Source organism: Corvus hawaiiensis, chromosome 11 (genome assembly GCF_020740725.1).
Source record: "Corvus hawaiiensis isolate bCorHaw1 chromosome 11, bCorHaw1.pri.cur, whole genome shotgun sequence".
In the NCBI taxonomy this organism is placed as follows: domain Eukaryota; kingdom Metazoa; phylum Chordata; class Aves; order Passeriformes; family Corvidae; genus Corvus; species Corvus hawaiiensis.
Window position 1 is genome coordinate 16,088,950 of NC_063223.1, and position 25,894 is coordinate 16,114,843.

General features: G+C 37.1%; 1 protein-coding gene across 17 annotated transcripts in view; it reads left to right on the forward strand.

The window, feature by feature from the left end:
* ERC2 (ELKS/RAB6-interacting/CAST family member 2) overlaps nucleotides 1-25,894 on the forward strand; it is a 431,283-nt gene that overhangs the window by 366,146 nt on the left and 39,243 nt on the right. For 16 of the 17 annotated variants that reach the window (XR_007206019.1, XR_007206020.1, XR_007206031.1 and 13 more), the window contains one exon: nucleotides 5,494-5,684. The exons of the other annotated variant lie outside the window; for it this stretch is intronic. The gene's annotated coding sequence lies outside the window, so the exon portion shown is untranslated. The remainder of the gene's footprint in view (nucleotides 1-5,493; nucleotides 5,685-25,894) is intronic. 17 annotated transcript variants of the gene reach the window in all.

The window sequence follows — 25,894 nt, forward strand, 5'->3', positions numbered from 1 at the left end:
TATGAACAAAATGTGCTCATTGACTATATTATTATTTCAAGATCAGGAGGTAAAACATGAGGAATGTTGAAGAGTATACTCCCTGTAGCAGTGTATATTAGTCTTAAGCCATTAAGAAGAAAATAGCCTGTCATATCAGAGTTGGTAAGGATGGTTGTGATCATAAAGTTTACCTAAAATAATTGGATAACTTGCTTGTAGATTAAAAACATATGTGTTTCTTGTATGTCTTTATGCTGAGGCTTTAGAATTAATTGCTGTCAGCATAAACCAGACCAAACAAAAATAGATTTGCATCAATTCTTTGTAATGGGGGTAAGAGACAGGCTTGAATGACACTGAAGATAATTCTGTTTTGTATTTGGGGGGAAACGGCTACACAATGTTCACATACGGGAGTGCAATTTACTATATATGGGAAAGAACAAAGATCCTTTATGTAAATGTAATAACAGGCAAGTAATACCTTCAAAGGAAAGAAAAACAGTCTCTTGGGTACAGAAAGTTCATCTGCTCCAGCTGTCCTCTCTCACTTGTTGAGGGAAGACATTTGGGGAAAGGCCAAAACACAGATACTCACAAGGCATCCAGTTTTTCGCTCAGCACAATGTCTTAATCAGCTCTTACTGAGCTGCTCTGCTCTGTACCAAACAAGCTATAAATATGCAGCACATCCGTGCATGTAAATAAGTCCCACTGCCTGTAGTGATGAGAGCAAGATGACTCTGGGTTTTGGTAACAGCACAACACTGCAGGTAAGGGAGAAGCAGCAGGGAGGAGCAGGGGCCCAGAGCAGGAGCTGCTGAGTGCCATGGCTGTCTCTACATCATTTCAAATTCCTGATCACATGGTTTTATGAAAGTTCCCCAGAAATCATACACATTAAGATCACAGATGGCCAGCTTGTTACAAGATCCATAGACTGGAGCCAGATAGCAAAAGCTTGGTCTGCTCTGTAATCTGGTTTTTCTCCAGCAGGAGTGACCGTAGATTACCCACGTCCATCAACTTATCAAAGTGCAGACATCCTCTCTCATGGTGCCATGATGTGAAATGCCCCCTTTGTGATCAGATCATGGGAGAGCTCCTGGCCATGGTGGAGAAAGGTCAGGAGTACAGTGCCCTCAGGTGTCTTCTGTCAATGCCGTGGTGTCCGTATGCGATTGCCCAAGCCATGGCGGGGGAATTCTGTGCCCTTGTGCTTCTGGTTGGCCTTCTCTCTGTCCTGCTTCCTTAATCACTGTAGCTCATGTTCTCAAAGGCCCAACTGCCTCTTAATCTGATTTCTGAATGAAAACAGTCAACTGCACCATGTAGAAGTTCTTATTTCACAATGTTCTGAGAGTCATGGTGAACTGTGGTCTCTACTCCAGGCTGGAATCTGACCTCATAATTACAATTTATTTCAGACTTGCTAAAGTATTTAGCCCAAAAGGATGTTTTGTGCAGGACAGGGAAGAATTTGGTGTAGACAGACAAATGTTTTACACATGATGTTTGGCAATTCCCTAGCTAAAAAGCAATTGAATAAAGTTTCTTTTAATTGCTCATAGCATAAAATGGAAAATAAGGGGAATCTCAGCCTTTTATAAGATATTTTTAAAGTAGTATAAGTGAAAAATAGATGTTTAGCATTAAAGTCTGATTTACTATAACACCATAAAATTTAGAAACCAAAATGATTTGTTGATCATCTTACTTTAATATCTCAGTGTCTCCTTAAAAATGCAACTGTCCTCTTCAGAGCCTTGAAACTTGTCTAATACTACTGATGTATGCAATTTATGAATAACCAGTGGGGCTGCATGGGTTCTGATATTCATTCTGGATATCCTAGTATTTGGAGCTATTTTCACGTGTATTGTTCTAATGTACATAGAATTGCTTGGGACAGAATTAAAGCTGCATCAAACTATGAAAGCTTTTTGTTTAATCCATTTACTGAATAATTCAGTAAAGACTCCTGTGTTTTCTACACTTAGGCTCTTAAAATTATTGTCTTTATGTTACAAAGAATTCTGTTCTACATGGTTAACGTGTCATGTTTGTATAAGAAAAAAATGCTCTCCTGTGTAAATGAGGTCTACAGAATTTGCTTAAATATTTGTTGCTTATGAAAGTTCTACAGCAAGGCCTTTTCCTAAGGCATACATTTATCAGCTAAAATCTTGATTGTTTTGCCTGTATTATGTCACTCACGTCTGGCAAGAACAGCATCCTGCTGTTTGTGAAGCTGACCTCCTGCTGCTACTTAGCCACTTGTAGGATTCTATCCCAATTCCTCTAATCCACTCTGTTTCAATAGCACCATATTTGGGCTCCTTCACAGATTCTTTTGCTGCCCTGTTTGGGATGCTCTATGAGCTGAATTAGAATTTTAATGTTCCGTTCAAAACAGAAGGAACCTTTTTGTTAAATGAGAATATAAGGAATAATCTCCTCCCCTCCTTGGACAGAATTTCTACACATGCACTGTATTATTTTCCTTCAAACTTTTGTCCAGAAGTTTGGGGCACTATTTCAATATATTGGTTTACTTTGTGTAAATCAGATCCAATTTGAGGTTTAATGTTGCAATAAGGCCTGCTACCATCTTAAATTGTTTCTTTCCTGTTGTAACTCCTCATTCAGAGTTCAGTGCTCCTTGTTTCCATTATGTCAAGGGTTTACTGAAATCTTTTCATGCTCCTTGTGCAAGTCAGGCCTAATTAAAGCAGAAAACTGAAAGGACTCCAAAAATGGTGTTAGAAACAGCACCAAAGCACAAAATGCACTGTAGATATTTTTGCTATACTTTTAAGAAGTCAGGAAAGATTTTTGTATATGTTTTTCCAGTAGCTATTTTCTGATCCCCACATGAAACGAGGTTTAGAGAAAACAACTTAAAGCTTGATTAGTGTATATGTATGTATGTATTCATATAAACATATATGGCATGTGTGTGTATATATATATATATATATATATATATATATATATATATATGTAGTATTTGTATATATATGTGGTCTGTCCCTTTACTTCACACCTAAGCCTATTAACTTTGCTGGATCTATTTGTGGTCAATACAGCAATTGAAAAAAACAGGATAGCAGAACATGATCCTTTTTAATGCAGAGCTCCTGGGCTTATACTGTGTTAAGAATTGTTCTTTAGAGAATGGGATTTAGTTTACTGAAAAATAAAAATGGGGTTGAATTATGATGCTAATTTTATTCTTTGAAGAAGAAGTTGTTTGGACACAATGCAATATTGCATGAGTCTCTCTTGTACAATTTAGAAAACCTTCAGTGCAGTCTATAGAGCTTACCTAAGTGTTTAAAGAAAAAAAAGATACTATTGAGGTGAAACATATTTCAACAATTTCATAAAGTGTCTCTCACTTGTACCAAACTTCTCTCGCTGGAAAATTCATTTTAGAACATGTACCATGTTTGCTTCAGCTGTAGCTTTCTGCAGTCCCAAGTTCCCTCAGTCTTGCTGGATCATCATCATCAGGAGCCACCCGGTGCCAAGATCTGCTGAGAAACTCCGTGAATGGGGTTAGGGATGCAGCTGGAAACTGGAAAAGACAACAGCTACAGCAGTTTGATATAATGATAAATTTTACAGCTAGAAATGGAATGGAGGAGATAATGGAGAAAACAGGGGAAAGAAAAAGACTTCAGAAAGAGGAGGTGAAACAGGGATAGAGCCAGTGAAGTATGGGAGGAAGCAGAGGAAACAATCCTGAAGAAAAGAAGTGGGGCAAAGAAAATGTATTATTTGGCCTCCTTCCTTGCATTTAACAAGTAATGTGTATATATGATTTGTTCACAAATATGTTAACATTCCTAATGATAGCAACATAGAAGAAGGATATTTAACAGCTTTTATCAAGGGATTTAATCTATGGAATCCAAAATGAAGAGGTTTGTAAGTGATCCCTCTATGCAGTATCAGTGCGAAGACTTGCGGTTCTGGTGCTCCTTCTCTGTTTGTACTTTAAAATTAATTGAAAGCCTCATTGTTTTGTTTAAACTGTGAAAGCTTCCAAGGTCAATGAGTGAGGTAATTGACCTGCCTGTTGTAGGACAAAAATATGTATGTTAAATTGCATAATTAGTTTTAATTACATAATTATGGTGTTTAATGTGGGAGGGTCAAAGGTTACTATTACATTTAGAAGTCATGGCAAGAAACACCAAAATAAGCAACATAGTTTAATTCTGTGTTTCTTTGGGTTTTAAAAAAGGGGTCCACTGTGATCTATCCTTGACCTTGGATATTTGATGATTATAGCAAAGAATATATTGCTGTTACCCTTTTTGGAATCATAGAGACACCTTTGTAAATGACTAAGTGACTTTACCAAAGACTTCATTTAGGTTTAGAGTACACAAAAGTTAATCAACAGTGGGAACTCAACTGACAGCAATTTAATCTGATTGGGTAAGGTAATTACATGATTACCAGGAGTGTTTATATATGGACAAGGATATTTTTATTGGAAAAAATCCTAATTGCTTTCTTACTGAGAAGAGAAAAAAACAAACAAATTTGTTGTTGCAGGTTAAGAGGACATCCTTCGTTCCTTGAAATAGCTTCTTTTCATATTTTAGTGACAAAATGAACTCATAATTCTTTGCAAATTTGCTCTGGGATTATGTTAGGAGTTCCTCTGTTTCTGAACTTGAAATAATGCCATCAATATCTTGTTTCATTTAAGCAGCTCATTGCTTATACATCAATTGTGTGACAGCCTAAAGATGTCATGATTCTTGTAATTAATTATCTCTTTTACTGTGTGTAAACACTGTTGCTTAAATACAGCTTGATTTCACCAAACTTAAACCCAAAGGTTCATTATACTAATGGATATTTCTGGGAAGGAGGGCAGTATTTGTTTTTCCATGATGGTAAAAAAAAAAGGGGACTATGTAAAAGGTGGATAAAAGATGGTGTTCCTAAATGCTGGAAGAAAAGGTATCATTTAGGTTCTCTGAATGGTCCTTTAGAAAATGCTCTTTCATTCTATTGACATAGAAGGGAGTGTTGGGAGATGTATCTTCATTAACAAACATTAACCTCTGTGCTTACCTCCTGAAGAGCTCTACAGAGTGGAATCCCATTTGGCTGATAAATACTGGCTTGCTCCAAAACCTGATTAAGGAATGGGCCAGGCCTGGCCCTGGCACTTTTTAGGGTTGTGTCTAAATCTAGATGCCAAAAAAATATATTGACACTTACAAGAATAATTTTATATCACACCAGTAACTTTTGAACACATTCTGCTGGTGGAAATGGGATGCAATCCTCTCAAGGAATTGAGAAGTTAATGAACTAAACATTAAATAAGAAATAAATGAATTTTTGAAATTAAATATATAATTATGGAAAGAATTTCTGTGATATATTCCATGTTACAAAAATTATATGTTCTCCCTTTTGCTAATTTTTCCCTTACAAGTGCTTTAGAAAATATTACAATTTTGAATTGTTTTTCTAAACCAGATGATCCAGTCACTGTTGGAGGCACATAGCCACGGCAAAATCTCATGCTGTACATTGATCACCTGTCCAACCTTTGCCTAGAGTGTGATCCCCAGTTCCTTCAAGAGATCCATCTTTACCTGTCTATAAAGAAGAAGAGGAGGAGGGAGACACCTGGGATATTCAAGTATCAAAGTTTAACACCAGAGCAGGTCGAATCTTGATTTCTATTATTTTCTATATGTGTTGCTAGTTTTGACTTGGATATTTGGCTGGAGATTTTTTCATTGATTGTATAGTATGGGTGGAAGTTGTTCCAGTGTTAAAGCATTTTTTGTAGACTGCTCACTTGCTGAAACTGCACATGCATTTTTCATGTGGTGTGAAATCGAACCCAAAGTCACTCTGCGATTGAGGAAGTTGGCTAATACTAAGCATGCCTGGAGTCTGTACCTCTCCCTTGAACATGTGCTGACCACAGCAACTAAATGTGGCAGCTTGTTTAAAACTGTTCAATGTGCTGTAGCTGGACCCTTCTGTATCTAGCACACAACCAAATCCAGGTCCCCAGCCAGTGCGATCGTTTTCATTCACTTGTTAAACTTTCTTCTTACTCTTCCGTTTCCCTTTCCAAGAGGACTTTGATATCCCCAAAAAGCCAAGGTTTCGTGCACTGTCCTAAGGACTGCCCCTTTAGGAGTGTAGCACAGCCCACACACAAACCTGGAATATGTCCAACTTGTTCTTTGAGCAGAATGTGAACCCCTGACCTCCTGGGCCTCCGGCAAGAGTGCTGCCTACTGAGCCACCAATACCCAGGCCATCAATAAGTTTTAAATGCCAGTTGCAGACTTCACAGAGATAATGACTTCAGTGTGTAAAGGTTTTGTTGTGGAGGCTGCAGTCTCACACATGGCGTGACAGAGTAAATATGCTAAAACCATAGAGAGCCGTTGCATAACTCGCCTTGATATAACAGTTTTTGTAATATGTTTCAAGGCATGGAATATTATTTAAAGGGACCCTGTTATGTAGGCTTAGGCCCAAAATGAAGCTATTATGAAAAGAATGTTTAGCAAAACCAGAAATATGTCCATGAAATTGTTGGAGTGGGAATTTCAGGGTAACGTTGCTTGGATTTAAAGTCGCCTGCATGACATTGCACTATTGTGCTAGTGAATGAGAACCAGCAAATGAAAATACTGTTAAGTGAGAATCAGAAACTGAGCAGAATAAAGATGTTAGAAGGCTATTACTATTGTTATAACTTCTTAAAAATCTTACCTCATCCTGATAAAGATGAGATGAAAAAATAAATTCCAATTTAGTGATTCAAAGCAGCATTATTGACACAGGTAAAACCATGTCTTTGCATTTTAATAGTATTTTTAACCTGATCACAAGTAAGTTCTTGTATTTTAAGTACTTATAAAGGAAAATGAGTATGAAATAAGCTTTCAGGTTTTGGCACGTTTCAGTTTTATTGATGTTTTCTATTTAAAGTTTAGCATTAACAGCATACAAGAGATATGTTGATGTTTGCAAACAAAGTGTTATTTATAGACTTGGATCAGGAAGGAAAACATTGCCAGATTCAAGCTAAGACTTAGATTGTTGAAAGGCTGTTAGATAAATTGCATGAACCTTCTATGGAGCACAGGCCAGGAGCCCAGGACTCCCTTTCCCAGCTGAGTGCCCAAATCACTAGGCTACAGACTCTTGCTCCCTCTTGTGTTCTTTCTCTGGCCCAAAGAATCTTGAATTATTTTCTGTACAATGAAAGAGCTTCAGTGGTAGAACTTTGATATCTCCCTCTCCTTGCCCCAGCAATTATTGCAGCCTGTGGCCGACTGATTGGAACGTTCTGCTAAAAGGCCTTGCTGGGTCCTAGGGTGAAGAAGGAATGGGACCAGGGGATTTGGGATGAGCAGTGCCAGGCTGGGAATGACTGTTGTTCATGTGCCATTTGAGAAGGAAATAGAACTTGAAGAATTTTGTTGGAAACCTTCCTGGTTGGTGTTTATTAGGCTGGCTTTGAGAGCACCTGGTGGGTCAAACTCCTCAGGTCAGCTGTGCAGCTCCCCACAGGATTGGGCATAAACTGAGCCATCAGATGAAGCACCCTGCATGAGCAGGTAAACTCTGGCCATGCACGGAGATGCAGCTTCTGGGTCTGGCCTGTGTTGCCATCAGAACCTTTATTGCCATCAGAAACATCTCCAGGGTGGGGTAGGGGCCTTCAGGATCACCATTTTGGCTACACATGTGGAAATTCCCCTCACAACCTGTTTTGAATTCCCACTTTTTTAGGCTTTTAATAGTTTAATTTAACAGTTTGAATGTAGAACTGAGAGATTTTATGAACCTGTTTTTCAAACAAAAGTTAAGTTTTAGAGAATGTGTTATAATTAAGCAAGATGACAGGAAGAATTTGTGGTTCAAAAGTGCATCACCAATTATGAACCAGAGGTAAACATAGTGTGTTTTGAAGCTTAAAAAGTGAAATTACTTTAAACATGTTAGTGCTGTTCAGGCACTTCTGTAGAGCAGTGTGTATTAGATCTGAACTCAGGAATATCCAGCTAAATTGATTGCATCACAGTTATAAAACAAAAGTTTGTCAAAATTGCTGACATCATTCCTAGGCTCTCTTTTTTCCCCCATATGTATGTTTTTATGAAGTCCTGCAGTGCAGGCCCTTATTCATGCAAATGCATTTATTTGCCTCAGTGGAATTATTCTGGTGAATATGTCAATGTCTAAGATCAACTAGGATGAGTCTGGTTTTCTTTTTAATAGAAATGCTAATTTTGAAAATGACATCTGTGCATTATTTTTAGTCTGAAGGGCTACAGACAGTGTAAAATTGGAATGGTAGATTTCCTTGGCAGTTTTTCTATGATTATTTCTACCTGTTTAAAACACTGGAGGAATAATGTGATTCATTACACATTACTTTTCTGGCAGTAGATGTATCACCTAGTTTGGTATCCAAATGTGAACTATTGCTGCTTTTGTAATATGTTAAATTGGGGGTGGTGGAGATGGGAATAGAAACTTATATTCATAACACATGGTTGGTTTTAAAGACAAGACCTTTTCTGCCTTGCTGATGTCTATTTTCATTGCAAGGGAAACTTTTATGTAGTAGGAGAGGACTCTGAAGTAGGAAGGATGCAGTCTGTACCCAGTTGCTCGTGGTTTAGCTGCAGTTCCTTTGGCAGCACTGATGGTTCCAGACACAGGACTTTCACTGTGCCATAATCTGGCTTTAGCAGGGCTGCCATTTGCTCTGTGTAACGTTAATATCTCTCCTTTCCCAGTGAACAGAAGTTAAACTGATAAAGATTGTAATCATATTAATGATTCTGTGTGCACTGCTGTAGGGAACTGCTTAGCACGATGTTGGCTTAATTGCTTTAAAGTGGGTGTGTGTTGGTGTGTTAAAGGGGGTCTTTAGATACCAGTGTTATGAATTTGGCATAAATAGCTAAAACCCCCACTATAGTAACCCACATAATGATAGAGAAAGGTAGAGAGGTCTGAATGAAAGCCAGAATGGGAAAATTGAGTGGGAGGGGGGAGGAAAAAGCATTGCTACAGAAAGGTATGAGTTGATGGAGTGGTAAGCTTGGGAGGTGAGTAGAGGGCTTAAAAAGTGAATAAATTTTGTAAACCTATGGATAAACTATATTACATGACTTCACTTGATTTCAGTCAGTGTAATTTGGGAAGCCCTGCATAAGGCAGTTACAACAACTCAAAGTTGTGATCAATAAGCATCTTGATGGAGGCAGTAGTCAAATGTAAGATCAGCTATAGAAGAACAAGCTAAGAAAAACAGACTTGTAGTTCAAATCACATGAAAATTGCTATTTCATTTGGGAACAGCATACTTCCAAGATTATAGATTGGAAGGGTAAAAGTAAATCACTGTAAATATGACTCATATGTTAGTGAAAGTTCACATTAAAGACCTTATCCTCCCAGCTCTAAAAATAGTCAACTCCGTTGTCAGTTAGGGAAAAAATAAGTAGTGTGAATGCTGTTGTGTTTTCTCTTGCTCAATTTTACAAAAAAACCTTTTTAATTTTACTACATATTTTGTTATTTTTATTTTATAGGAGAGCTTGATTGATGTATGATTAGTAGCAATGTTTCTTCAGCCTCACATCACTTGATATCTTCAGCAGGAAAAGATAGCATGGCATGGTCTTGCTCTCCTCATTTTAGTGTTGCCACAAAGGAAAATTATTGTTTACAAATGTTTGAAATTGTTTTGCATCTGCTCTTGGAAATACTAAAGCTAATATGGATTTTTCCAAGTTAACAGAGTTTTTGATAGAAATTGTTGCTTTATCAAACCTGAAACCTCTCTCATGTCAAGGGTAGCTTAAGGAAATTTCCTTTAGAAAGCTTTAATTTTAAATAGCAAATAAATAATTTATTGGAAATGGAACTGCTCAAAAAGAAACCTTGAGAGAAATCTGCATTACAATACCCAGAGCCTAATAGTTAGGGCATTATCCTTTAAGACATGCGACTTTGGTTCAATTTCCTTTTCTGAATCCAGCTGAATAGAGACTTAAATCCAGCTGAATATCTAATGCATCCAAGGCAACTGTCTTTACCACTGGACTATTGTCTGTAATAGGTTGGGTATCTCTGCTTTTGTGAAAATTGTGAAAGGATTTGTCCTAATACTAACAAGACCTTTCTGAAATCTTCAGAATTCTTATACGCTGGGAAAGAAACCTTTGTGCTTAGCTTTATTCATGACCCCCAGGCTCTGAAGAAATGCCTGTAATAATCATTATTTTTTATGTTCATACCAGGCAACATTTGTTAATCTGGACTCCAAACTAAATCTCAATCTCAGACTCCATATAGAACTGTCTTTCCATGCCTCTGGTTATTCCTGTCAGCTGTCTCAGGTTTTTCTGTTTTTCTTATATCCATTCTTTTAACAGTTCAACCAAATCTGCCTAAAAGTAGTACTTGGGTTATAACAATGAATTTAATGCCACTTTTCAATATAGTCTTCTGTATTCTTTGCACACTCTACTTTATTATGATAAACTGAACTCTCTGATCACTGTTGAAGTTGCTGCTGGTTGAAATACCCACTTAATGAACAAAAAAATTCCAAAATATGTTGAAAGTAATTTGATGGGGGTTAGGATATTGTTTTGGAGTATGCAGTCATGATGGATTCAATGAAATTAGAGGAATTGGGATTGTTTGGTGGCCTGTCAGAGTGCAGGTATTCTTTTGAGATTACCAAAAGGGATCAGTTACCTCGGTAATGTGTCCACCAATATTTATTGTGTCTATTTCTTTACACAGGCTAACAAACATTCATCATGTGGGAACGTTGGTCATGATCAACTTGAGCTGAATTTAAATTGATGACCTAAAGGTTAAAGTCTCTGTATCCCATTACCTCTCCCTTGGGCTGTCCATTCTCCCTACAACTGAGTTTAACACCACTTTTAGTTTATCAGTGGCTTTGGAGGACGAGTAGTCTTTAGGAGTGCTTATCTGGCAAATACCATGGATGTCCTGTTAAAAAAAACCCCAAAACAAATCAATATGACTTTTTCAGCTTGTTAATACTTGCTGAAGAAGGTTGTGAACAAGTATTCAGATGCTGGACTAATAACTTCACCAGCCTGTTAGATAGCTTTAATCCAGTCATATGGGAACATAATGCAGTGTAGCAGCCCAGTGAAACATGAAACTATGAGAACAGCTGAATAAATTTAAACACATTTTTGAACATTCTAACCTTTGTCATAAAAATCTGATAATATAGAAGAAAAAATAATAACACTTGCTTTTGGTTTTGTTATTTTGTACAGTAGTTGAGAAGACAACATTTCTTGTGGCTGCTGACTTGAAAGCAGTGACAATTTCTAGCACTCCTTTTTGCCCCATATGAAGTTTATTCTTTCTCACTCATTAAGGAATGAATCTGGTTTCTGTTTTATTCAATACTGTATATACATCTCACCCATAAATATTTAAACTGAGTAAATATAGAATCTTAAACATGGAATATGCTTTCATTCTAAACTGGTGGCTGTGGGGGAAGGTAAAAATATTTTATTCAAAGATCAGTGGTCCCTTTGGATGAAGAAAAAAAAAGTGTTTTGTGCTTGCTGTAGGGCAGCAAACTTTTTACCAGATTATACCTTTATTGTTATAAAGTTCAGACTATAAAGAATCTATAGGAAAGGGTTTGCAGATTCTCACTTCAAAAACACATGGCTAGTATTCAGCCCCTATATCTGGGGCTAATTTAATTCTTCTTCTCCATTCAAAGTGCCTCTCTCCTGTCTACAAATGCAGAACAGATTCCCGGGTGATTTTCTTTCTTGGAAGTACCGTCATTCTATTCTAACTGGGAATAGCATGAAATGGAAATACATTTAGGACTCTACTTAAAAATAAACACCAAACAAAATAAAAGCAGGGATAATATGAAAGATAGTTCCATAACAAGTTGATGCAGTAAAGTGCAGAAATTTGAAGCATATTGGAAAAAAAAAATATTTTCACTGGGAAGACATCCTTTAGCAAACTGATTTTTGTAAATGTAATGTGGCATACCTAGAGTAGTTAATTAATTTTGGCCAAACTGGTAATGCCAATTCATGGTTTTAATTTGATCCATGCAAGCAAAGTCCAATACACATCTAGATATGCAGCAGGCTTTGATCCTATTCTTAAGATGCAATGAAGAGGGTTGCAAAATTAGTTTTATTAAACTGAATACAATGAACAGTGAATATTTGTGCTTTACAGTGTTATGGATGTGTGACTCCTGTGTGCATTATCCACTCTTCTTTCATATATATTGTACAGTGTGAAGTGCTGAGGGATAACTGAAGGTTGCATCCTGACTCCTGCTGAGGCTTTCTTGAAAATAGTCAAGCTCTTTGTTATGTTTTGGAGTCTGAGGTTCAAGCTGTTTCTTGTGTAGGTGGCAAAGGGGTTGGACCAGCCTCTTCCATAAAGTCTGAATCCTTTTGTGGGTAATATCTTGTTGAAATGTAAAGTAAGCTTTGATTGTAAAAGGTGACAAAGAAAGCTACAAAGGTAGGACTTCGTGTTTACAAGGCAAAATCAGATCAAGCCTCAAAACAGAAATGTAAAGTATATAGTGTTTTATTATGCATTATAGATACATAATTAGCTGATCAACATGAATCTCCTTTGGTGATTTTGATGAGGTGACAGAGTTGGTTTTAAAGGGAAGAAAAAAAATCCACCCTTTATTTTAATTTATTTTTATGTGTGGACCAAGTACCTGAACTGGACCAGCAGGAAGGACTGTTTTACTACTGCTTCTAATTTTTCTTTCTTTTTTTTTTTTCATGTGGAACAGAAACAGGGAATAGAAGAATATTTTCGACAAGATTCAGTGCCTCTTGCTGACCTTTATATGTTAAACCTATGTTTATGGAACACAAAGGCAAAAGTTTTATTGATTTCTAAAAGAAAGATTGGGATATATTAGTTTTGCCTACTGTAATTAGCATAATAAAGACTTTTTTTGATGTAGAGTTTTTTTTACACAGCTTGGTTTGGAGCTGCCCTGTCAAGGTCTGCTGGTTGAAGCATTACAGTAATGAATCCTCAGTTCAAAGATGATTTCTTAGGCGTGTGGCTTTGTTCTCCTGTGCAGACTGACAGATACAGGGAGGACAAAACCTTTTTCTTTGGTCTTAGATCAATACTGTCATGAACATGCAAATACTTGTGTATGTTACCACAGCTCCCATAGAAGCACCATTCACATGTTGGGTTTTTTCCCTCACTTTGATTATCTGTAATGGCCCACAAATTCAGTCTGTGTTGGCACAGAGCCCTGGAAAATCCAAGCAGGCAGAAACTGTCCTGTCATGTCTCTCTGTGCTTTTATTTTCCACCTCTTCGAACTGTCCTTCTGCTGAAATTCTCCACTTCAGCTTTGTGGTTACTCTAAGTACTTCATTTTACTGAATTTGTTAAGTGAATCTAGACCTCTGAGCTCCAAGTACCATTTTCACATGAACATAAACTTTTTTTTTTCTCTTTGTGGTCATCTTAACTCTGCTGTGCAGAATGAAGTACAGTCCCTTTCTCTGTACTTGTAATATACTTCATCAGTTTCCAAAAGACAATAACTTGCTTTATTCCCATTTTATAAGGATTAATTATACACAGAAAAAGCTCTCAAATAGCAAACAGAAAAGGAAACCAGATGTTGCGGAGTTATTTAACCAGTGTTATTTGCAGACAAATATTTAAGCTATGTGATTTAATTTTTTGTGGAACCTTTAGAAGCTGGCTAGTGAGTGAATAAGACATCCACAGTGTATGTGAAAACATATTTGACCTGATAGTATCATTTTTTCACCTAACTATTACAGGTAAATACTTTTTCAATTCTTGGCAACAAATTTGCAGAACTATTTGATTAGAACAGGAACAGTCCCCAAGGCATATTGTGTATGGAGTCATAATTTATAAATAGGCTTTTGTTGCATAAAGCACATTGTGCATTTCCAACAGTTTCAGTTTTCTGTGCACTATTGAAATAGTGTAGTGATAAAACTTTGTGCAAATTTGTTTTTCTTATAGATGCCTAATCAAATAATGAATCTTTAGAACAAGCAAGTGAATTCATCATCTGAGCACAAATATTTATCTATGTTTCAATGAGACCAGGCTTCTGGAAATGGTGTTTTGCAAAACAGATGAGGGCAATTTCTCTTATAGCAATGGTTTGTATAGGCAGTTAAAGGCATATTTTAAAGGTAGCATATATTCCTAAAACTGATCTGTTTTAACTAATTTTCATGTCATTTAGTACCTGTAAGATTTGTAAGACATAGTTCTAAAGTATAGAAACTTCCTGTGTTAGACTTTATAGGACAAATAAGAATATCAGCTTCTGTTGTCTTTTTCATAATTTCTACACTTGATATCCAAGAAATCCTGAACTGTGCTATCTCCCTAAATTTGTCTTCCAGTTTTCTTCTTGAGTACCGCGATCTTTTCTTCTGTCAGCCACTCCTGTCAAAGACAATCTGCCTTATGTAACTAAGAGAAACTTTCTAAATGAAAAATGTTTCAGTATTCCATTTACTAATATTTCAACACTTGCATGGATATGCCTCATATTCAACTTTATCTTCCTAATTCAAGGAAGCACCTTATCCTTATTTTCCCAGATTTGTTCTTTTAAAATTTTGCATTCAGGATTTCAATGTCTCCTTTCTTAGAGCCTCTAGTGACTCTTCATGCTCTTATCTCCTTTCCCTCTACAGCCTTTTCCTCCTGCAAGATTCCTTCTGGGGTTTCAGGTTCATTTGATTTATTGTCAAGCCCATCTCCAGCCTCTTTTCCCTTCTTCCCTCGTTAGTAACCTGCAGGCTCTTCAAACCCTCTTTTCCCAAACTTAAAACCTCACTTTCCCAGGTTACATAATTTCTCCTGCCTCTTCAGCCTTTTCCTACTGATTTCCAGTGGCCACAACTTCTGCCACAGTTGTGTTACAGAAATTTCCACTGTTCTCTTCTGACCTTACAATTTCCTGTTATTTGCTCTGTGCAAGTGCTCAGCTTGATGGACTTTGCACTGAACATAATCAGAAAAAAGAAAGTATGTAGTTTCTGTCATCAGAGATGATAATAATCTGTTCCTATTTTTAAAATACCATTTCCTGTTTATGGGAACCCATTATTGCTGACAGGTTATTGCAAAGAGGCATCATTCTTAAATATGCATCCATTTTTAAGAAGTTTCTGCATTTTTTTTACTCTATGCAAGATTGTTTGCTTTATGTAACTATTTCCCTCGTCTAAATGTAACTTGCAGGATGTGATGATAAATGTTAAATGGTTCTTGTAAAACTCTTACACTGTCAGCCTCAAAGTTTAGTGAAACACTATTGTTTTCATTGGATCCCAGCACTGAGGAAAGTCCAGCTTTCATCACAACAGGGTTGTTTAGTTCTGTAAAAATCTAAATACTCTCACTTGGGAGATATCTTACTGTCACCTGCTCCTAAACTGAAAATTATATGTTCAGCCAGAGGTTGGGGGAATTTTTTTTAAGAAAATAATCTTTTTTTTTTCTAACAGACATCTTTGATGTGGAACAGAATCCTTTCAATATGAAATTAATCAAAGCCTGAGAAGCTATTAAACAACCCTTTGGTTTAAATATATCCAGTTCTAGATAACCAAAAAAATGTTCCATCCTGCCCTCATTCTTTCTCTCTTCAAGATGTGTAGATTTTCAGACAAACAGTTCTATTGGCTACATCATGAGCTTCTAATCACTAGCACTTTTGTTGATGAATAAAATGTAGTGCTAGATAAGTTTATTTAGAACACATTCTCACTATAAATATTTAGAAACATTTATCTTGAACAAGAGGTATAACCATCAAAGTCAGTAAGTTAATGTCATTCAGCATAAAATATTATCAAGGAGCTGAATGTTTCTCATCTTACCTAAGCAATTAACAGAATCAATTTAACTCATAATGTCAGAAAACCCTTAAGACTGCATAGTGCAAATACAGCCTGGATTTACTTGTGCATAAATAAGAACTGTTGTCATATTCACTAAGGTGCATTTGGCTTCTGCCTAAACAAGAACTTCTTTTTTTTAATAATGCCCTGTTTATCTTTAAGAAACATAAGATGTAGGGCCAAATCAGATTTTGCTCAAAAGGAATTAAGGAATGCATAAATAAATGTATTAGTACCTAGCTGAACAATACTGTTTTGAATTCTGTAGGATTTTTTTTTAAAATAATGATAGAGAATATTAGCAGGTAAGCTTTTCAGTAGATGTGGCTCCTTAGGATGAAAAAGGAGCATGAGGGAAATATTACAGTATTAGAAAAAAAAAATTTGCAGAGAAACAGAGACAGAAAGGAGGAAAGAAATCTGAAAGTGTTTTACATTTATTTGCCTAGTCCTTGTACAGCCAAGACACCCCAAAATGAAAACACTACAGAAAGCTCATGGGAGCCTGAGGTGTACTGTAACTCTGAAATCTTAATCTGTACATCTTAAAACAGAAAATATCTTGGAATATTCTGCCTAGGAACCTATGGAATAACAAGAGTTGGTCATCTGGGCTCCAAGTTTTCCCAAAGGTACAGACCTCTTATTTTTCTGTCTTCCCAATCTGGTGGTGGTATGTCCATTTGGCTGGGGAACATTTCTGTTTTTAGGAACTACCGGTAACACTTTCTCTGCTTCTTTTCTTCCCCCAATTTTTTTCCACTTCTGACACTATAAGTACTTCATTGCTTAGAGTTTGTTTTTAAAACAAGAAGTAATTCTGTTGTCAATAGATTCTGCCCTGCTGGCACTGGGCTGTGCATTTTCGGTGGCCTTTTGATGCAGCATCAGACATCTAATTCTTAGGCGTCTCCTCCTGATATTAGAAAAATGCCAATTAAAGAGGTGATGATTGAGGAAGACCTAATTAACAGAGGTCTCATCCTGGAACTAAGATACACTGTAGATTTATCTTTCTGCCTTCCCTCCCCTTCAGATTGCAGACACAGATATAAAACTTAAATTGTCACAAGGTGCAAAGTGATTTACAGAGGGAGTTGTGTGTCCAGGCTAAGAGTATCCACGGATTTGATCGACACAGCAGAACATAATACTCCATAATTCTGGGCAGAGTTGAAGGGTGTTCTTACATGCTTAGTCAACAGAGCTGTTGTGAATCCTTGTCTTCATGTCTTTGAGCATGAGGTATAAGGAAAAGATCCTGTTTAAGTCTTGATCAATTATTTGCTACAGGGGCTCAGAAATGGGAAAGTAGCAGAAAAATATGTCTACGTTATCCCATGTTCAAAATACCGGTCAGATAATGAACAAATAGGTGTAACCTGATATTTTCTTTATATATTATGAATTTACAAAATGGAGAAGAGTGAGGAAAATAATTAATGCTAAAATGCATATGATGTCTATTCCTGTAAGTACTGTGGACTTCACTTACAAAACTAGCAGGTCTCAGATGGTTTTGTGCTAGGCTGCTTTTCAAATGAAGCAAGTGTCTACCCAGCCCACCTATGGACCAAGAGGTCATTGCATTGTGTAGGATATGAAAAGATGTATTTATCTGTGATCCTGAGAGTGTAAAATCGTGGGTTGGAGTATGTAAACAGGGCCTGTGTGTTTGTATGTGCAGTAAGCAGGGATGGTTTGTGTGTGTGTGTGTGTACACAAACATGTTCATTTGTGTACACATGCCAATTAAACAAGCATAGACAACACCATGCAAAGAGATGTTGAAACTCGTTTCCAGGTTCCAACACTGTTTACAGCCTCTGGGCATTATTTTAATGTAAATAACAAATGGGGGGGGGGGGGGGGGGGGCAAAGATCTCCAGTGTGGTTCCTTATTTAGGGCATTTTTCACACTGCTTTATAAAATGGTAAATTTATTTCCATGATGGACAGCAGTGGCCAGGACATGGCTGACGTGTCAGCTTCCAGTTTGGCAGCTGTTGTTGGGTTTAATTGGGCTTTCTAAAAGCCAAATCCAAAGCTTGCCCTATAGTGATTTTTGTCAGATATTCAGATTTGCTAGTATTTAATATCTTTCTTTCCTAGTTCATTTTGACTGTATTTATTTATATATATATATATATATTTTTTTTTTTCCCCCCAGTTTTTTCTTTCTGTTATTTATGCAAGTCAGAACTTCAGCATCTCCCCTTATTCTCATATTGAGAGATTTACTATTCCTATAGAAAACTGAGAATCCCTTTTATACATATATACCCATACAGGAATTTCTCTGATCACTGAAGCCTTGATTCTTCCAGACAATATTATACTCCTCACGACCTGACATATAAAATCAATATGTGTAATTTTAAGCAGCATTTTCAGTAATTACTATTTATTCAGTACAGAATGTGCAGAAATGTTTTAGCAGTCAGACCTAAGCCTTTCAATTTGCATATCTTAAATAAAACAGTTAATAAAAAGTGAACCTTGTTGATTCCCCAAAGAAGGTCCATTTTATATGACCTTCTCCTCCACTGTGCATAAGGTTTGATACAAACTTGTTACAAGGTTCCAGGGATTGCACATCTTCTAATAAAGAAATATGAATGGAATTTTAAAGGACTCTCTAGAGTAACTGGTTCATCAATTAATTAGAATTTATCAGCAATGAAGAACTTGATGTGTAAGTATTGCTTACTGTTTATAAATGTATTTGATACAAAATGCCTATGCATGAAATGCATTTATATGTATTTAATATTGAGTCTACATTTAGTTTACGTGTATTTTAAGATTTGGGAGTAATACACAGTATAGTAATTGTTTTTTCTTTCAACCAGAAAAAAAATATAAATTAAAGTTGGCTGAGGTTGCCAAATTCCTCAGTTACACTTATTTATTAAATCCATTCAAAACATGACTTAAGAATATAATAGTTAAAAAATAAAAAATAGCGTTTGACAGCTTTAAATTTGTATGAGACCAGGAATGATTTATGGAAGCACTGAAACAATGCCAATCACAGAGCCATCTAAATCCTTCCCTGATTTTGTGTCATTTACAAGGAGAGCACTTATTATCTGTTTTCAATTTCTAGTCTGCATTCCTGCTCTATACCCTCAGTTTGGATACAGGAGATCTGGAAATATCTGGTGGCAAATCTGAAGTTTCTTGAAGCTCACAGATTAATTTTTTAATTCCTCATAAATCAATTAGTAATTATCAATATTACAGCATGAAACTAAGCATTAAGAGAATATCTAAATTATAAAATACAGGAAATTAAGTGGTACATAAGTTGCATTCTTTCTTTCTGGGTAGAAGGGCCTAGCATAACTATCAGAGCTCAGTCATGTATGACTCCCAGTAAGCACTTTGTCAAATGCATGAGCAGCTCTGCTGTGCTGTGGGGATGGAGCTGCTGAACAGTCAGCAGTGAGCTAAAGGACATTCCTTCAAAAGCTTTTAACTTAGCACTACCACAGGATACGTAGTTAATAACAAAACCAGCTGCACAGGCATTCTTGGGGGCCATAATTAAACTGATAAATCTGCAGTGACAGATATCTGTGATCGAGGGATCTGCCATTGGTGGATTTTTTTCTTTAGTGGTCTTCTGTACATCTATAGCATCTGGCTGAAGAATAAAGCTCCATGCTTAAAATCCACTTGGCATTTTTTATGAAAGTGAAAAAGAGCTATATTTTGGTTTAGTATTTTGTTAGGAAATACTTTCAAACAGCAAAATTGGTCATTTTCCCTACCTTTTTGGTAAACTGAATAGCAAAAATCATGGCCAGTGTTAGTTTTGTCATCACCAATCCATGCAGCAAATGTACAAACATAGAACAAGTTTCTTTTGAAGAAAAATTACTGCTCTGTATATGACATAAATAATTGCTGGAAAAATCACTGAATTCTTAGTGTTATGGCTTGGACAGGAGTGTGAGTTCTTTTAGCTCCACAACTCAACTTTCATTTTAATGGATATAAAATTCTCTGAAGCAAGAACCACGTCCATTATTATAAATTCTTTGCACTATTACCAGATAATTTTCAGATGTCAGCTATAATTCCCAGTCCCTATACAATGCAAATGTATGGATACAAAAGATACCGTTCTGGGTAGAATTCTGGGGACACAGAAGGCTGTGTTCAGTGTGTGCAAGGTTCTGCTCCTACTGAACACTTCAAAAGCTCTTCCCTTGAGCAGTATTGAACTGCTGACTGCAGATCAGAGGGTCACGTTCAGATCTTGTGTCCTGGAAGTTGTCCAGCTTCCAAACAGACATTCATAAATTCAAGAAGTCTGTTCTAATCCTGAGACCAGTTGGAAACTGCAGTAGCAGATGAGAGCTTGGACTGGACCATGGGGAAATAAGATATACAGAGAACAAACACATTAATTTGAGATTACCTTAGTTAAACAAAACCCATTGGAAATGTTCCTTACTTAGTGAGGATTGACCACAGTGATGAGGAAATTTCCACAATAAGGATGACTGCTTTTGCTAATGGGTTCAACCAATGTTAATATCTGGTTTGGGTTGTTTGAGGTGTTTTTTGGTTAGGAGTTTCTTCTGTTGCAATGATAATTAGCAATTAAGTATATTGTAGTAACAACTGTAGTAAATTACTATAGAAATGTTAACAAAACTTTATTTTAGCAGGCGTTTAGATTATGGACCATACAGATTTTGGTCTTTTCCTAATTGATGTATAAAGCAGAAAGATGAATAGAGATGGGGTTTTATTTTAAAATTTCCCTCTTCTTTAATAATAAGTCAGTGCTGCTTTTGGAGAGGGTTTTTAAAGAATTTTGAAGGAGAATTGCTTTCAACCCGTGTTCCTTATTGTCATGGATTAATGTGGTCTGTATTTTACAAATCTTTCTTCACTGGTGGTCATTATAAACTATTTTCACTTTCTTGTTATGATATGTAACAAATTAAGAAAATAAATGCCTTAGGCTAGGTGGAAATCTGTAATAGGTCATCATACATACATCATAAATGCTATGATCGTGGTTCAGAAACCCTGCGGAAATTCTGGCCTGAAGTATTTTGGGAAATGTTTCCAAAATCTGTTGTGCTCTTTTCTTCTTCCAGATTAGTGGTTTCTCTCAGAGAGCAGGTTAACTTTCTAATTTTTTTCCCCAGTTCTGTGGTAAACTAGTGATGTACTTCCAAATTCACTGTGCACGAAAGCAAAGTTTTTATTAATTATTTGTATAAAAAGATAACCAACAACTAAGCCATGAGATTAAAAATACCATAGTGTCATTCTTGTTTCCAAAAACAGTCCCCCATACAAAAGGTGGTATGGTGCCAGTTTCAGAGACTCTAATGTGAGGTGCAAACTGCAGAGTCCAGGGGAGGAGGACGGCAGGGCTCCAGCTCTTCTGGCCATGGAGTCTGTGAGCCACGGAGATCCTGCTCTAGATGGTCACTCTTGGTCACTCTCTGCTGTCCCCTGAGCAGCAGGAGCTGCCACTCCCTGTGCTCTGGCTCAGCTGTGCAGGTGATGGCCCCTCTCTCCTTTTCTGTTTCCCCAGCATTATCAGCACTGCTGAAGTGCAGGATTCTTTCAGGCTGCTGTGCTCAGGAAAGGCTGGACAGTTGCTAGAGCTGCCTTTTGCCCATGGAGCAGCAGCAGCAGCAGCAGGAAAAGGCAAGTTCCACTTTCCCTGCCAGGACCCCTGGGTTCGCACGCGGTTCCCATCGGGATCACAGCAGCCCTGGGTCGTGTGTCCCACGGGAATGTCAGGAGAACACCACCAGTGAAGTGATGGAAAACGAATCACCTGGTTTGCCTGTACTTCTGAGAGATTGCTTTGGAAGCAGTGTGGCATCCTGCTGTGGGTGTTGGAATACCTGTGACATTCTGTAGGTGAAGGGTTCTGTGCGGGTGACACCATGACTGAAATGTACTTCAGCACTGCCCCGACTGCCTGCACAAGTGCCTCTGTGTGTGTGTCTGTGGCTTTCAAACGCTTCCAGAAAAGTGCCTGGGCACACAGATAAGAGAGAGATCTGCTTCCTTTTCCTTGGATTCGGTATTTGTTGCTAGTTTGGGCCTCAATGTCTTCTAGTGTGTAAAAATTATATGAGGATAATTGGGAACATTTTGTTGAAAAACTGAAATTTGTTTCCAAAAAATTGTTTTGAGGGATGCAATACAGTGTGCAAATTCAGGTCAGACTTGGTGAACAGATGTGCACTTTCTTTGAAAAAGAGGGTTTTTTTGAAAGTTTTAAACATTTGTTTGTTCTATAGATGAGGCAAGTGAGGATGAATTCATAGACAGGCACAGCAGGTTTTTTACCACAGCATTGAACCTTGTGTGCACAAACCAGCATATACTTTTGCATTTTTTTTCTTTTATAGTATGTCTAACTTTGCTGCATGTTTGTATGAATTTACATACATTTCATATACATATGGTCTGTCATTTAATTCTCCTCTGCGTCATTACACAAGAATGCCAAAGCTGATTCTAATTGTTCAGCAAACTAAAGGAATTTAGGGAGGTTGCCCAGAAATTCAACGTTACTTAAATAAAATACACATGTATTTTAAACCTTTTAACAGACACGTTCTGTGCCATACCCCCTTTACTAATATTAAAATAGGACTTATCAGCACAAGCTGCATAAGGTTGTGCTGCTGGAGCCAAATCCTGGGATCAGCATCCAGGCCACGAGCCTGCAATCAGTTACACTTATGTTGAACTTCATGCACATTTGTCATTCTTTTGAAATCAGCAGGATTATTCACCTCCATAAGACAAGTATGTGTGGAACTGATTCCATGAGCAGACCCTCCATTTTTATTGGCTTTGTTATGAATCCGAGAGCAGGAACGAAAAAAACCCCCAAAAATCTGCATTAGGACCACAGAATTTAGCTCCGAGGGATCACACTGGAGACAAAACTGTGGCACTCAGGCTGCTGGTGTCAGTGAAGGAGAAAAGGATCATGCAGAGGACACGCATGGCCAGTGGTGGGAGGCGTGTTCTGGGGGATAAAAGAGATTATGGGGAACAAGAGAGTGGAAAGTTCCTCCATTGGTTCCCTGTCTGAGTGAACCTTTTGAGCTCCTGTGAAAAATCACAAGCACATCACGAAATGGCAGGAATGGTAGGAAAACAGTAGAAGAAGTGTAGAAGGAAGGATTAGAAGGGTTTTTTTTTGGTTTGTAAGTTCATCACATCTGAATCCAGTAAATATTTTGATCGCAGAGTTTCCCAAGCAGTTTAGTTGAACCTGCAGAAGGATGTTTTTTGGCTCATGCTAAATGGTGATGTTAATATCATGTAGGAAACATTTTATCTTCCCTAGACACTGATTTTTTACATCACTTCTGGAAGTGCTGTATGTAGTTTTCAGAGTCATGTGCAGTAGTTATAAAATCTTTTGTTATCTGTGCCAGTATTTAGCAATAAAATTTTAAATGTATGTGCAAATATGATATTAATGATCTGATTTCCTTTGATCCTTGAGGAATTTTTGTTTGCATATTTGGGATCGAGTCTTTTCATAATAACATGCATGCCCTCCCTTCACTGCCCAAACAAAAGTCCAATAGCAGTTCTGAGGAGGTTGGGCAGGCTAAATGAAACCTTGTTGCGTTGGATGAACGTAACTGCTGCAGGTAATTAACGCTTTTCATTTTGAAGAATGAGTTCAAGCACTTGAGGGAATTTGGAACAATATTTTATGTTTTAATCCAACTAGTAATGTAGAAAGGAAATGAAATAAGACTAATTTTATTTTCCATTTTTGCTGTCTCTCCTCTCTCCGTGTTCTTTCTCTTGTTGAAAAACTATTGTCATTTATGCCATTAAAACACAGAATTATTGCCCCCAGACTTTCAGTGAACCACAGCTGTTGACCTTTTTTGTCAAAAGCTTTGAATACAAAGCTACATTGGGAACATTTGTAGCCTGTGGACCATGACAGTACTGTAGACTTCTCTCCTGTCCTGACAGAGTGCCAGAGGGTGTGCTCACATAGTGACTACATTATTTTCTGGCAATTGTGGTAAAGATTTCCTTGCTTTGGGTTTTTCTGCCTCCTCTCAAGTGTACAGTCATCTTTCCAACCTATTATACCACCTTCTGAATGCTGTGGCTTTGTCCCTTAGGCTACATAATCCATTGTGTAAAATGTTTACCAGTCCTGTACAGTTATTAAATTAAGCATTGCAGCTTAACATGAAGTGTGTAGATACTTGAAGCTGGATTTAAAAGACATCTTGATTTCCTTGCTGTGTAATAGTATATTACACTGAATGGGAAAGAGAGTTAAAAAATAACCTTTTCTAGTAAAAAAAGTGCTAATTTTCAGTGTAGCCTTTGAATATTAAAATAAAAAATAGTGAATATTAAGCATGTGAAAAATTCAAGATGTCTTCACTTGAAATATGCCATAAACTCCTTTATTTTTCTGGCTGAATAAAATAAGCACTTGTGAGCAGTGCACACCAGCTGCTGCATCTGTAAGGAAACCAAGTACTTTCCCACAGTACATGCTGTATATTTCATTCTTACAGCATTTTATTTTGGCAGGTAATCTTCATTCTTCTGCATATGGAGACAAAATTTAGAGGATAAGTAAAAAGTAAAAGCAATATTCGGTGTGTTTCACAGTTTCTGTGTATTTAAATAGAACCATATTTTTATTGACAAATATGAGCACATGTAAAGCTCTCTTTATAAATACATCGTCTACATGTAGCATAAAATGTCAAGTTTGGACCTAATTTCTTCCTACTCTGTGCAGCTGATATTACCTCAGTTTTTCTCTTGTGAACGTATGAGGGAAACAGAAAGGGTGGTAGTGGAAGGGAATTCTGCTCTTTTTCTTAGGCTAATTTTCTCAGTGAAACTTGATCTGTCTTGGTAACATTTATGAGACTTTGTGAACAGAGAAGGAGCAATGTGATGTGAATGCAAAAATCATGCATTTTCAATACAATTCATTAGATTTCACTGCAACTTATATACAAAAAAAACAAAAAACAAACCCAAACCAAATCCTTTCATAACTGAGGTTTCTAAGCATTACCATAATTGTAAGCATACACTTATTCTAAATAGTCTTCCCTTAGAGAATAAACAGGTACATTTTTTTTAATCCACAGTCAAGTCCACTTAGAGGTGCAAGGAACAGAAATTGTACTTGCAATTCAACTGGTATTTTGAAATTTTTCTGGCAGAAAAGAGGCTGCCTTTCAGAAAACTGTTTTCTATACACTTCCCCCTCCCATCCCCCCTTTTCTATAATAGGACAATACACTTCTTTCAGCTGAGCCTCGAAGTTCTTGAATATCCTGAAAATCAAAATCAGGATTAATGCTGGAAATGTATGCACGTATCCCAGAAAGTTTAACCTGTGACCCACAGGCTTCTGGTCACTCCAGATCCCAGGAAACAATGTTAGGCACATCAGGCCACAGTGATTAAACAGGAATGCAGGCTCCTCTGCCTTAGGTAAAACCAAAGAGCTACAGCAACGTCCAAAAGACTTTGTAGCAAAAAGGATGAAGAGTAGCAACAGGCACTGAAGACATGTTTAAGACCATTTCATCCAATAATCTCTTCTAAATTTACAGCAGTTTTACTGGAAGACCTGAGTGTTTGAAATGTCTACAGCTATTTATAATTAGAATACCTGTTGTCCAATTATACTCTTACACAGGAGTATAGTAGTTGAGAAGGTAAATGAACATCAAATTACTCAAGGGTGTGTGATAGAATGTGGATTTCTGGCTGAGGATGCACAGGGATGAGTGAGGGTTCCTCGGTGCTAAAGACTGTGATGGGAAGAGGGAGTAGGAGCATTAGGACATTGGCTCCTGACACTGATTCTGAACAAAGCA